At 47.1% G+C, this 12,848-nt stretch overlaps 6 non-coding genes across 6 annotated transcripts; all 6 read left to right on the top strand.

Annotated features, from left to right (window-relative positions):
- The first annotated feature begins 109 nt into the window (after positions 1 to 109).
- On the top strand, positions 110 to 189 carry LOC123459819. The gene has a single exon (XR_006636557.1). It is a non-coding gene; the product is annotated as a small nucleolar RNA SNORD115 (small nucleolar RNA).
- Positions 190 to 1,882: 1,693 nt separating this feature from the next.
- LOC123459777 lies at positions 1,883 to 1,962 on the top strand. Its single transcript, XR_006636515.1, has one exon. It is a non-coding gene; the product is annotated as a small nucleolar RNA SNORD115 (small nucleolar RNA).
- A 1,755-nt stretch (positions 1,963 to 3,717) lies between these two features.
- LOC123459826 lies at positions 3,718 to 3,797 on the top strand. The gene has a single exon (XR_006636564.1). It is a non-coding gene; the product is annotated as a small nucleolar RNA SNORD115 (small nucleolar RNA).
- A 1,694-nt stretch (positions 3,798 to 5,491) lies between these two features.
- LOC123459776 lies at positions 5,492 to 5,571 on the top strand. Its single transcript, XR_006636514.1, has one exon. It is a non-coding gene; the product is annotated as a small nucleolar RNA SNORD115 (small nucleolar RNA).
- A 1,753-nt stretch (positions 5,572 to 7,324) lies between these two features.
- Positions 7,325 to 7,404, top strand: LOC123459792. Its single transcript, XR_006636530.1, has one exon. It is a non-coding gene; the product is annotated as a small nucleolar RNA SNORD115 (small nucleolar RNA).
- A 1,693-nt stretch (positions 7,405 to 9,097) lies between these two features.
- Positions 9,098 to 9,177, top strand: LOC123459842. Its single transcript, XR_006636579.1, has one exon. It is a non-coding gene; the product is annotated as a small nucleolar RNA SNORD115 (small nucleolar RNA).
- Positions 9,178 to 12,848: the final 3,671 nt, after the last annotated feature.

The raw sequence follows: 12,848 nt of genomic DNA, 5'->3' as shown, positions 1-12,848 counted from the left end.
CTCTGAGACTACTGTAGCTCATGCCTTTGGAGCTGCTGTCTGACCTGGTAAGCAAAAAGTGGGCCCAGAGAGGAAGTATGCTTGGTAGGGGCGTGATAGGTTCTGTGCTGGGTCAATGATGATACCCTTTCTGTCATGACGAGTGGTGATGACATAAAAATCATGCTCAATAGGATTACGCTGAGGCCCAGCCAAGGATGCACCTACATGGGCGTGGGGTGTTGGCAGCCTTGGATCCCCGTACGTGCACAAATCTTCATATTCCGAAGTCTCCATGGTCATGATTAAACGTATGATCATGGGCACTTGTCATTTCCAGCCCGTCTCTGCACAGTACGTAAGTATGACATCAGATCTTACTTCTCAGGGGTGACCTCTTGCAGGGATCCAATAAGGGCTATCCCTCTTTGTTAACCTCCCTTCCTTATGTTTTGTCTTCCATTGAGACCTCTTTGCCAGGAGTACCTTTGCCATTGTCCTACCTGTGGGACTGGACCTCTAGGACTTTGATCCATTAAGGACCGTCTGTGGATAGCCGGAGAAGATGCCCAGGTGTTCATTGGGATGGTATGCTGTGATTAGAAGAGCCAGTTGAGGTATTTGCTGCTCAGGACAGCCATATCTCTTTCTTATCTACCCAAACCATATATCGGTGCATGAGTAAGGAATGGTGTCCCCCACTAGACCCATAGGGACTTGAGTACAGGGAGGATGTGGACATCCCTGATTATTAGAAGGTTGGACCAGTTGCGGCCAGAAAAGGCTCCTCGGAGATTATGAGGGCCTTAGACCTGCGTAGACATTGGCCACCTGGCTATGGGCATGTCCTTGAGTCAAGGGGTTCTGTTGGACCTGGAGACAAGTGACCCTCCGCAGATCTTCCTACACCACTGTGGTTACTATTTTGAAGGCTAAGGCCAACAGCCAAGTATGGAAGGCACACCGAGTTAGGGTCCCTGCATCAGGGAAGGACTTGTGCTGTAAGCAGTTAAAAGTGAATCAGTGAGGCGGCGTACTTGTTATTCTGCTGCTTGCCCTCTTCAATATATCTTCTCTGGACAGGATTGATACGGACTTCCTTATGAAGGACCCCCTCCAGGTGTTTGCATCCTGAACGCCTTGGTACCAAATAGTACTAAAGGGCAGTCCATGTCAAGCAGCTGCCCCATCAATGTTACGCACATGTAGATGAGACACACACCATGTGTGTGTCCAGAAGAGGGATTCTCCCAACAAAAGTCTCAATGTCGAACAGAGTCCTCTGTCCATTGGGTTGTGGCCCAAGGTTGGCCATGAGTGTCTGGTTCACAAAGGACACAATCCCCAAAGGCCTAGGCGCAGAGCTAAGGGGACTTCCAAAATATATATCTACAGATCTCATTGTTTATTGGAGAGCAAGTGATAGGCCACAGAGGTGTGTTATTCCTGGTGTGTCCAAATTTGGAGCAAGCAATTAGTACGATTATACAGGATGCAAAGTCGTGTTAGTAGTCAAGAGAGCCACCTTTTCCCAAACATTATCAGGGGAATCAAGGACACAGCAGCTGAGAATAGGATTGGCAAAGCATTTCCACGTCCACGGAGTCTGTGTCTTGTTCCTCCCCAGATAGGTCCGAACTCAGAAAAGATCACCGCCTTCCACAGGAAGACATCAACCTCCACCGTGGCATCCCACGCCATATCTTGTGTGCTTTCTTCCTTTTCATTCTACAGGCCAAGGGGAGGTAGACCTTGAGTTCTCCCTTTCATGATGCCTACAGGTGTGCAAGAGACCATCTCTGAGTCCTGTGGATATCCTGCACCCTGATTCGCTCTCCTGACCCTGTAAGGCTACACAGGGACCTGTGAACAAAGCATGATTGGGGAGGCTGGGTCTGGTCCTGGGTCAATGATGACAATCTTCCTGTCATGAAGAGCGATGATGACATAAAAATCATGCTCAATAGGATTACGCTGAGGCCCGGGCAAAAATCCTCCTACCAGAAATGGGAGTGTGGTCTGAAGTGCTTTGGCGAGGGCCAGGAATTTTGGAGCTGACGTCCACGAGCCATTTCTCATGGCCTATGAGGAGCATTTGTCCAATGTTTGCCCTCCCAGTGAAGTACACATGCACCAAATCAGATCTGGCTGCCAAAGATCACCTCACGCAGGGCTACTATGTGGGCTGTGGCTCTTTGCGCAGCTCCCTTCCGGAGCTTTGCTCTTTCAGACTCAGGTACCCTTGTCCCCAGGAGAAACACACCATTTTGTCCTGCTCAGGTGAGTAGACCACTGTGATTTTGGACCACATGAGGTACTGTTGTCATTAACAAAGGGAGAACATCTGATCCACGTTGGAAAGAAAGGATACACCTGCAAGAGCCATTGGGTGCTTTCTGTGCCGGAGCAAAGCCCCAGGCCTCCTTACCTCAACAAAGCCATGAGGTCAGGATGTGTGGAAGTCCTGCTATGCCTTTGGCCAATGTGGAATAGACTTCTGTGTCCCAGGAGAAAATTCTGAGCTTTAGAAAGGGTGCACAGTTGCAGTTGGGGAAGCCGTACAAGAGGTCTCAAGGCCCTTGTGTCCACAGAGTGGCGAGCCTCTTGGCCAACTACACATTGGCATGTGTCTGGCTTGGATTGTCATTTCTGATCCTTGATTCTCAGGACCCAGAACACATCTGGAATCAGCTCTGTGGATCCTGATGGAGGCCCAGGGAAAGAGCCCATGTCACATAGAGTAGGAAGCAGGTGACAGCCCTACTTCAGGAAATGATATTACTTGGGTGATGTGCATAGGACAGGTGCTGAGTTCCAGTGTGGTCTTGGCCCTCCACCGGCCTTGCTGATTCTTCTCTGGTTGTGTATTCCTGATGAAACAGGTTTCCAGTTGAACTAATCCTCAGTGCCCGGGTATGCTCTCCTTAGAGAGACGTCCATACTAAGGTGCTTGCGAACCATGGTATGCCCTTGTAGACTGAGTGCTAGAGAGTATGAGCCGGTCCTGGGAGATCAGGCAACAAGGAAAGTTTTGGAGAGGAACAGATCCCCTTTTAGCCCTATATTCTCCCCTAGCACCTGCCATGAGGGGCTCGTCCTTTGAGGACACCCTGTGCAAACATTCACCCATGGGATGACTCCACACAGCATCCACAACAGGGACGTGATTTATGCTCCCTCTACATATTCCTTTGTTCACATGTAGGGACGTGAGATGTCCCTATATGTCCGGATAGACTCCCATTTGAGGAAGATCCCCTAGAACCATATCGAGGATATAGACAACACTTGTTCCCGTGGGTTGCAATTTTCTTCAGAACTAGGAATGTGTAGGATGAAAATGGGTAGTAGTGTTCAGCAGGGACCCTTTCAGCCAACCATCACAAGTTGATTCTCAGAAATGGAAGGTCCTGCTAAGCTCGCACATACCAAGTAGATCCTATGTCCCGGGCCTCCCAGGAAGTTTATAATTAAGAAATGATCCATGCAGTCAATAAGCAGCCATCAGAGCCCAGTGTACTTTGCAACTCTGTGATTCAGGTGGGCTGAATATCTGGCTTCTCTCTATACAGACACAAGTCAAAAACTGGAAACTCTTTGTCGGAAGCCTTCAGAAGCTCAAGACACCTCTCTGAGACTACTGTAGCTCATGCCTTTGGAGCTGCTGTCTGACCTGGTAAGCAAAAAGTGGGCCCTGAGATGAAGTATGCTTGGTTGGGGCGTGATAGGTTCTGTGTTGGGTCAATGATGATACCCTTTCTGTCATGACGAGTGGTGATGACATAAAAATCATGCTCAATAGGATTACACTGAGGCCCAGCCAAGGATGCACTTACATGGACGTGGGGTGTCAGCAGACATGGCTCCTCCTTCGTGCACAAATTTTCATATTCCGAATTCCCCATTGTCATGCTTAAGCATAGGATCATGGGCACTTGTCATTTCCAGCCCGTCACTGCACAGTACGGAAGTATCACATCAAATCTTGCTGCTCAGGGGTGACCTCTTGCATTGATCCAATAGGGGCTATCCCTTTTTGTTAACCTCCCTTCCTTATGTTTTGTCTCCCATTGAGACCTCTTTACCAGGAGAACCTTTGCCATTGTCCTACCTGTGGGACTGGACATCTAGGACTTTGATCTGTTAAGGACCGTCTGTGGATACCCAAAGAAGAAGCCCAGGTGTTCATTGGGAAGGTATGCTGTGATTAGAAGAGCCAGCTGAGGTATTTGCTGCTCAGGACAGCCATATCTCTTTCTTATCTACCCAAACCATATGTCGGTGCATGAGTAAGGAAGGGTGTCCCCCACTAGACCCATAGGGACTTGAGACCAGGGAGGAGGTGGACATCCCTGATTATTAGAGGGTTGGACCAGTTGCCGCCAGAAAAGGCTCCTCCGAGATTATGAGGGCCATAGATCTGCGAACACATTGGCCACCTGGCTATGGGCATGTCCTTGACTCAAGGGGTTCTGTTGGACCTTGAGGCAAGGGACCCTCCCCATATCTTCTTTCACCACTGTGGTTTCTATTTTGAAGGCTAAGACCAACAGCCAAGTATGGAAGGTACACCGAGTTAGGGTCCCTGGATCAGGGAAGGACTTGTGCTATAAGCAGTTATAAGTGAATCAGAGAGACGGCGTATTTGTTATTCTCCTGCTTGCCCTCTTCAATATATCTTCTCTGGACAGGATTGATACGGACTTCCTTGTGAAGGACCCCATCCAGGTGTTTGCATCCTGAATGCCTTGGTACCAAATACATCTAAACAGCAGTCCATGTCAAGCAGCTGTCCCACCAATGTTACGCACATGGAGATGAGACACACAGCATGTGTGTGTCCAGGGGAGGGATTCTCCCAACAAAAGTCTTAATGTCTAACAGAGTCCTCTGTGCATTTGGTTATGTATCAATGTTGGCCATGAGTGTCAGGTTCACAAAGGACACAATCCCCTAAGGCCTAGGCGCAGAGCTAAGGGGACTTCCAAAATATATATCTACAGATCTCATTGTTTACTGGAGAGGAAGCGATAGGCCACAGAGGTGTGTTATTCCTTGTGGGTCCAAATTTGGAGCAAGCAATTAGTACGATTATACAGGATGCAAAGTCGTGTTAGTTGTCAAGATAGCTGCATTTTCCCAAACATTATCAGGGGAATCAATGACAAAGCAGCTGAGAATAGCATTGGCAATACATTTCCCACGTCCATGGAGTCTGTGTCTTGTTCCTCCCCAGGTAGGTCCGAACTGAGAAATGATCAGCGCAGTCCGTAGGTAGACATCAAGCTCCACTGTGGCATCCCACGCCATATCTTGTGTGCTTTCTTCCTTTTCATTCAAAAGGCCAAGGGGAGGTGGACCCTGAGTTCTTCCTTTCCTGATGCCTACAGGTGTGCAAGAGACCATGTCTGAGTCCAGTGGATATCCTGCCTCCTGATTCACTCTCTTGCCCTGTAAGGCTACACAGGGACCTGTGAACCAAGCATGTTTGGGGAGGGCTGGGTCTTGTCCTGGGTCAATGATGACAATCTTCCTGTCATGAAGAGCGATGATGACATAAAAATCATGCTCAATAGGATTACGCTGAGGCCCGGGCAAAAATCCTCCTACCAGAAATGGGAGTGTGGTTTGAAGTGCTTTGGCTTGGGCCAGGAATTTAGGAGCTGACGTCCCCAAGCCATTTCTCATGGCATATGAGGAGAAATTGTCCAATGTTTGCCCTCCCAGTGAAGTACGCATGCACTAAATCAGATCTGGCTGCCAAAGATCACCTCACGCAGGGCTACTATGTGGGCTGTGGCTCTTTGCGCAGCTCCCTTCCTGACCTTTGCTCTTTCAGACTCACGTACCCTTGTCCCCAGGAGTAACACACCTTTTTGTCCTGCTCAGGTGAGTAGACCACTGTGATTTTGGACCTCATGAGGTACTATTGTGATTAACAAAGGGAGAACAAGTGATCTACATTGGGAAGAAAGGATACACCTGCAAGAGCCATTGGGTGCTCTCTGTGGCAGAGCAAAGCCCCAAGTCCTCCTTACCTCAACAAAGCCATCAGGTCAGGATGTGTGGAAGTCCTGCTATGCCTTTGGCCAATGTGGAATAGACTTCTGTGTCCCAGGAGAGAATTCTAAGCATTAGAAAGGGTGCACAGTTGCAGTTGGGGAAGCCGTACAAGAGGTCCCAAGGCCCTTGTGTCTACAGAGTGGCGCGCCTCTAGGCCAAGTACACATAAGCATGTGTCTGGCTTGGATTGTCATTTCTGACCCTTTATTTTCAGGACCCAGAACACATCTGGAGTCAGCTCTGTGTATCCTGATGTAGGCTTAGGGAAATAGACCGAGTAACATAGATTAGGAAGCCCGGGACAGCCCTACTTCTGGAAATGATATTACATGGGTAATGTGCATAGGAAAGGTGCTGTGTTCCAGTGTGGTCTTGGCCGTCCACCAGCCTTGCTGATTCTTCTTTGGCCGTGGATTCCTGATGAAACAGGCTTCCAGTTGAACATAGCCTCAGTGCCCGGGTATGCTCTCCTTAGGGAGACGTCCATACTAAGGTGCTTTTCCATCATGGTACGCCCTTGTAGACTGAGTGCTAGAGAGTATGAACCAGTACAGGGAGATCAGGCCACCTTGAATGTTTTGGAGAGGAACAGATCCCCTTTAACCCTATATTCTGTCCCCGCACCTGCCATAAGAGGCTAGTCCATTGAGGACACCCTGTGCAAACCTTCACCCATGGGTCTGACTCCACAGAGCATCCACAACAGGGACGTGATGTATGCTCCCTCTTCATTTTCCATTGTTCACATGTTGGGACGTGAGATGTCCCGATACGTCCGGATAGAATCCCATTTGAGGAAGATCCCCTAGAACCATATCGGGGATACAGACAACACTTGTTCCCGTGGGTTTCAATTTTCTTCAGAAGTAGGAATGTGTAGGATGAAAATGTGTAGTAGTGTTCAGCAGGGCCCCTTTCAGCCGCCCATCAAGGTTGATTCTCAGAAATGGAAGGTCCTGCTAAACTTGCAAATAGGAAGTAGATCCTTTGTCTTGGGCCTCCCAGAAAGGTTATAATTCAGAAATGATCCATGCAGTCAAAAAGCAGGCATCAGAGCCCAGTGTACTTTGCAACCCTGTGATTCAGTTGGGCAGGACATCTGGCTTCTCTCTATTCAGGCAGAGGTCAAATACTGGACACTCTTTGTTGGAAGCCTCCAGAAGCTCAAGACACCTCTCTGAGACTGCTGTAGCTCATGCCTTTGGAGCTGCTGTCTGACCTGGTAAGCAAACAGTGGATCCAGAGAGGAAGCATGCTTGGTAGGGGCGTTAGCTTCTTTGCTGGGTCAATGATGATACCCTTTCTGTCATGAAGAGTGGTGATGACATAAAAATCATGCTCAATAGGATTACGCTGAGGCCCAGCCAAGGATGCACTTAATGGACGTGGGGTGTCGGCAGTCTTGGCTCCCCATACGTGCACAAATTTTCATATAACGAAGTCTCCCTGTCATGCTTAAGCGTAGGATCATGGGCACTTGTCAATTCCAGCCCATCTCTGCACAGTACGGAAGTACCACATCAGATATTGCTGCTTAGGGGAGACCTCTTGCAGGGACCCAATAAGGGCTATCCCTCTTTGTTAACCTCCATTCCTTATGATTTGTCTTCCATTGAGACCTCTTTGCCACTTGTACCCCTGCCATGGTCCTCCATGTGTGACTGGACCTCTAGGACTTTGGTCCGTTAAGGAGCGTGTGTGGATAGCCTGAGAAGATGCCCAGGTGTTCATTGGGAAGGTATGTTGTGATTAGAAGATTCAATTGAGGCATTTTGCTGCTCAGGACAGCCATATATCTTTCTTACCTACCCAAACCACGTCTCTGTGAATGAGTAAGGAAGAGTGGCCCCCACTAGACCCATAGGGACTTGAGTCCAGCAGGATGTGGACATCCCTGATTATTAGAAGGTTGGACCAGTTGCCGCCAGAAAAGGCTCCTCCGAGATTATGAGGGCCTTAGGTCTGTGAACACATTGGCCACCTGGCTATGGGCATGTCCTTGAGTCAAGGGGTTCTGTTGGACCTGGAGGCAAGGGACCCTCCCCAGATCTTCCTTCACCACTGTGTTTTCTATTTTGAAGGCTAAGGCCAACACCCGAGTATGGAAGGCACACCGAGTTCGGGTCCCTGCATCAGGGAAGGACTTGTGCTGTAAGCACTTAAAAGTGAATGAGAGAGGCGGCCTATTTGTTGTTCTGCTGCTTGCCCTCTTCAATATATCTTCTCTTGACAGGATTGATAGGGACTTCCTTGTGAAGGACCCCCTTCAGGTGTTTGCATCCTGAACACCTTGGTACCAAATAGATCTAAAGGGCAGTCCATGTCAAGCAGCTGTCCCATCAATGCTACGCACATGTAGATGATTCACAGAGCCTGTGTGTTTCCAGGGAAGGATTTCTCCCAACAAAAGTCTTAATGTCGAACAGAGTCCTCTGTCATTTGGGTTGTGGCCCAAAGTTGGCCATGGGGGTCTGGTTCACAAATGACACAATCCCCAAAGGCCTAGGTGCAGAGCTACGGGGACTTCCAAAATATATATCTACAGATCTCATTGTTTACTGGAGAGTAAGTGATAGGACACAGAGGCGTGTTATTCCTGCTGGGTCCAAATTTAGAGCAAGAAATTTGTACGATTATACAGGATGCAAAATCGTGTTAGTTGTCAATAGGGCCACCTTTGCCCGAGCATAATCAGGGGAATAAAGGACACAGCAGATGAGAATAGGATTTGCAAAGCTTTTCCCACATCCATGGAGTCTGTGTCTTGTTCCTCCCCAGGTAGGTCCGAACTGAGAAATGATCAGCGCAGTCCGTAGGTAGACATCAAGCTCCACTGTGGCATCCCACACCATATCTTGTGTGCTTTCTTCCTTTTCACACTAAAGGCCAGGGGGAGGTAGACCCCAAGTTCTCCCTTTCCTGATGCCTACAGGTGCGCAAGAGACCATCATTGAGTCCAGTGGATATCCTGCCTCCGGATTCACTCTCCTTGCCCTGTAAGGGTACACAGGGACCTGTGAACAAAGCATGCTTGGGGAGGGCTTGGTCTTATCCTGGGTCTTTGATGACAATCTTCCTTTCATGAAGAGCGATGGTGACATAAAAATCATGCTCAATAGGATTACGCCGAGGCCCGGGCAAAAATCCTCCTACAAGTAATGGGAGTGTGGTCTGATGTGCTTTGGCGAGGGCCAGGAATTAGGGTGCTGAAGTCTCCAAGCCATTTCTCATGGCATAAGAGGAGCAATTGTCCAATGTTTGACCTCTCAGTGAAGTACACATGTACCAAATCAGATCTGGCTGCCAAATATCGCCTCACGCCGTGCTACTATATGGCTTGTGGCTCTTTTCACAGCTCCCTTCCTGACCTTTGCTCTTTCAGACTCAGGTACCCTTGTCTCCAGGAGGAACACACCTTTTTGTCCTGCTCAGGTGAGTAGACCACTGTGATTTTGGACCACATGATGTACTATTGTGATTAACAAAGGGAGAACATCTGTTCTATCTTGGAAAGGAAGGATAGACCTTCAAGAGCCATTGGGTGCTTTTTGTGCCTGAACAAAGCCCCAACTCCTCCTTACCTCAACAAATCCATGAGGTCAGGATGAGTCGAAGTCCTGCTATACCTTTGGCCAATGTGGAATAGAGTTCTGTGTCCCAGGAGAGAATTCTGAGCATTGGAAGGGGTGCACAGGTGCAGTCGGGGAAGCCATACAAGAGGTTTCAGGGCCCTTGTTTCCACAGAGTGGCCAACCTGTTGGCCAACTACCCATTGGCATGTGTCTGGCTTGCATTGTCATTTCTACCCTTGATTCTCAGGACCCAGAAGCAGTTCAACATGACATCATCTGGGGCAGGGCAGAGTCTCGAAGAAAACTTGGAACAACTCGAAAGGGTCATGTCGTAGTTAAGGGAGAATCTTGGCTAGCACTTTGAAATGCCCTTCTCATCTATGGAGTAAGGCTACCAAGTTACTCTTTGTATTTATGATGAACCCTTGTTACTGTTTGTATTTATGATGAATCCTTCTAAACTTACGTGCTTCCCTACAAAAACCAGGTGGCTTTTCAGGCTTTGGTGAAAGAGCAAAAGGCCCTACCCCCCCAGCCAAACAAGAGCATGTAAAACAACTGAGGTCACGAAGGCTACTTGAAGAAAGTAGGCTCGTGCTTGCTTTGGCAGCGTGGCTACTAAAACTGGGACAATTCCAGAGATTAGCATGGGCCCTGAGCAAGGCTGGCATGGAAATTCATGGAGGGTTCCTTCCATCTTTGAGAAAAGAAAAGGGCTCCAAGTACTTGATAGTGTCAGGTATGGAAAAGGACGAAGGATAAGACAGTGAAAAAGTTATTGGTCCGAAATCCTGAATCTTCACACTTCACGTAGCCCTTACTTGACACAAGAACAGCAGCAAGTAAACAGACCTTTTATGAACTGCTTTGGGCATCATGGCATCTGTTGTCATCTTCATGGCTTAGGCCTCTACATTGTTTAGCCCCTTAAAAGAAAACACATTAAGGACCTAGAGACCTGCCACCATGCTGCAGAACAGCTGTACCAGTTATGACCAGGCTCACGGCAACCTGTGGAGGACTCAGCCACCCGTCAGTCCTCCTTCCCTTGGGAGGCTAGTTCACAGTCCCAGAAGAGAAAGGACAGGGTTACACCTGGTTTGCCACAGGAAATCTGCCCACGGCTAAGAAAAAAGGAAGCTTTTTGTTGCTTGAAAGTTTACATGTCATTTTTTCCCTTGTCAGGAAAAAAAAAAATCTATGGATCAGCAGTTTACTCAAGAGCATTGATGTAAAGCTTTAAGCAACTGCTAGTTACCACCGATTCTACAAAATGCCTCTTAAAAGTTCTATTTGGACCTTAATATCAATGATGGGGTTTTCTGCTGGAAATATTCTCAGACTTTAGTCATTGGAAAATAAATAAATTCTAACATTAACTATAAACACTATTTCACATGCCTGTTGGCATATGGCTTGGTTTACCATAATGCTTAAGGGGACTACCTCAGTTGATGGTTTTAAGATTCTAGCCTGTTGTGGTGGTGCACGCCTTTAATCCCAGCACTTAGGAAGTAGAGGTAGGAGGATCGCTGTGAGTTCCAGGCCAGCCTGAGACTACATAGTGAATTCCACTAGAGTGAGACCTTACCTTGAAAAAAAACAGAAAAAAAAAAAGATTCTACCATGTCCCTATTAATCCCTTACATGACCTATAATGTGCTTTCAAAGATAACATCTCCCTAGCAAGTGATTATTGACTATAAGGATATATGGTAAGCATTCTTTAAAACCTAGAATTGGTTAAAAATTGGCAATTTCTCTGTGATGTGACTATACATTGGAACCTGCCTTACCCTTGAGTGTTAAGAGCTGCCCTTAAGAATTAAGCCCATTAGCCGAGCGTGGTGGCTCATGCCTTTAATCCCAGCACTCGGGAGGCAGAGGTAGGAGGATCACCAAGAGTTCGAGGCCACCCTGAGACTCCATAGTGAATTCCAGGTCAGCCTGGGCTAGAGTGAGACCCTACCTCAGGAAAAAAAAAAAAAAAAAGAATTAATCCCATTCAATTACTAGTGTTAGTCAACATAAAAATCGAAAATGACATTGTAGAATAGCCAAATTATTACACCAACTGAACATGTAATGTGGCAATGTGTAATTAAAGTTAGTTTCAAATTATATTTTTATTCATCCCTTTCAAATGTGATGATTTTTTTTTCAAGCTCTGAACCTGCCTGTGAATGCCACTGAAAGAGTATCTGCACAGTTGCTGAGTTTATCTTCAGCTGTGTGAGGAGGTTTTTCACCTAGGGAGATACTGGCAGCACCACTTCCATGAGCAAAGTAGTCAGGCTGGCTGCCTGGTACACTGTGATGCCACACTAGAGAGTAATGCCCTGTAAGATGAGTGAGCCTGGTGTCCACAGTGCCGTGGCGGTTCCAGTACTGAGTTCTTAGAGTCCTGGCAAGGCTTTAGCAATGGAGACTTACAGGACAGGGCTATCGTGAAACTTAAAGGATGGGTGCCAGTATGCCAGGACGGCAGTGGGCATGCTAGAGGGAGTTTCTATCCAAGGCCACCCAGAGCGTGCCTGCTTACAGTGCTCTTCACTATGCAAGCTGGTGGCAGCCACGTGTACTCAAAGCATGGCAGATGATGTTTCCTTTGCCTTTGAAATGTCTGTACTTGAAAAATGGGATGTATGTTTTCCATAGCTGTAGTTATTGGCATACACAGGAAAGCAAGTAGTGCAGCATGCTGAAACACGGTACGTCCTGCTCTTGATGGCCATTCTGCAGAGAGCACTGCAGTCCTCCGACTCAAGTCTGTAAATACCGTCACGTGAAATAGTTCACGTGATGCTTCTCGTCTAGCCAAGAATAAGCTGACAGTTTGAATGTCTGCTGTATCTTACACTAAAATGCATGGCATCATTGTATCATTTAGTTACATTTTAAGAAGGTTTGTAAACTCTTTCCCCCTTTGCACTGTATGGATAAGGCCAAAAAATAAAATAAAATAACTTCAGGAGTTTCCAGTTGCCATAGATAAGGATGAATAGATCCAACAAGCACATCTATAAGACAAAGTAAACTATAATTTTATTGTGAAATTCTCATAGATGGAAAATTAACTTATTTATTCTACCCATTTCATTTTACAATATTACCACTTATTTTTGTATGATGAATTTCAATTGCCTGTTTAGTGAAAAATAAAACTACAATTTTTGGCTTATTTTTAGTTGAATATGTTATGTTATAATTAAAGTCTTCATAATAAAGCGTGTT

Source organism: Jaculus jaculus, chromosome 3 (genome assembly GCF_020740685.1).
Source record: "Jaculus jaculus isolate mJacJac1 chromosome 3, mJacJac1.mat.Y.cur, whole genome shotgun sequence".
NCBI classification, from domain to species: Eukaryota; Metazoa; Chordata; class Mammalia; order Rodentia; family Dipodidae; genus Jaculus; species Jaculus jaculus.
The sequence above is the reverse complement of the archived record's forward strand: the minus strand, read 5'-3'. Positions and strand labels throughout refer to the sequence as shown.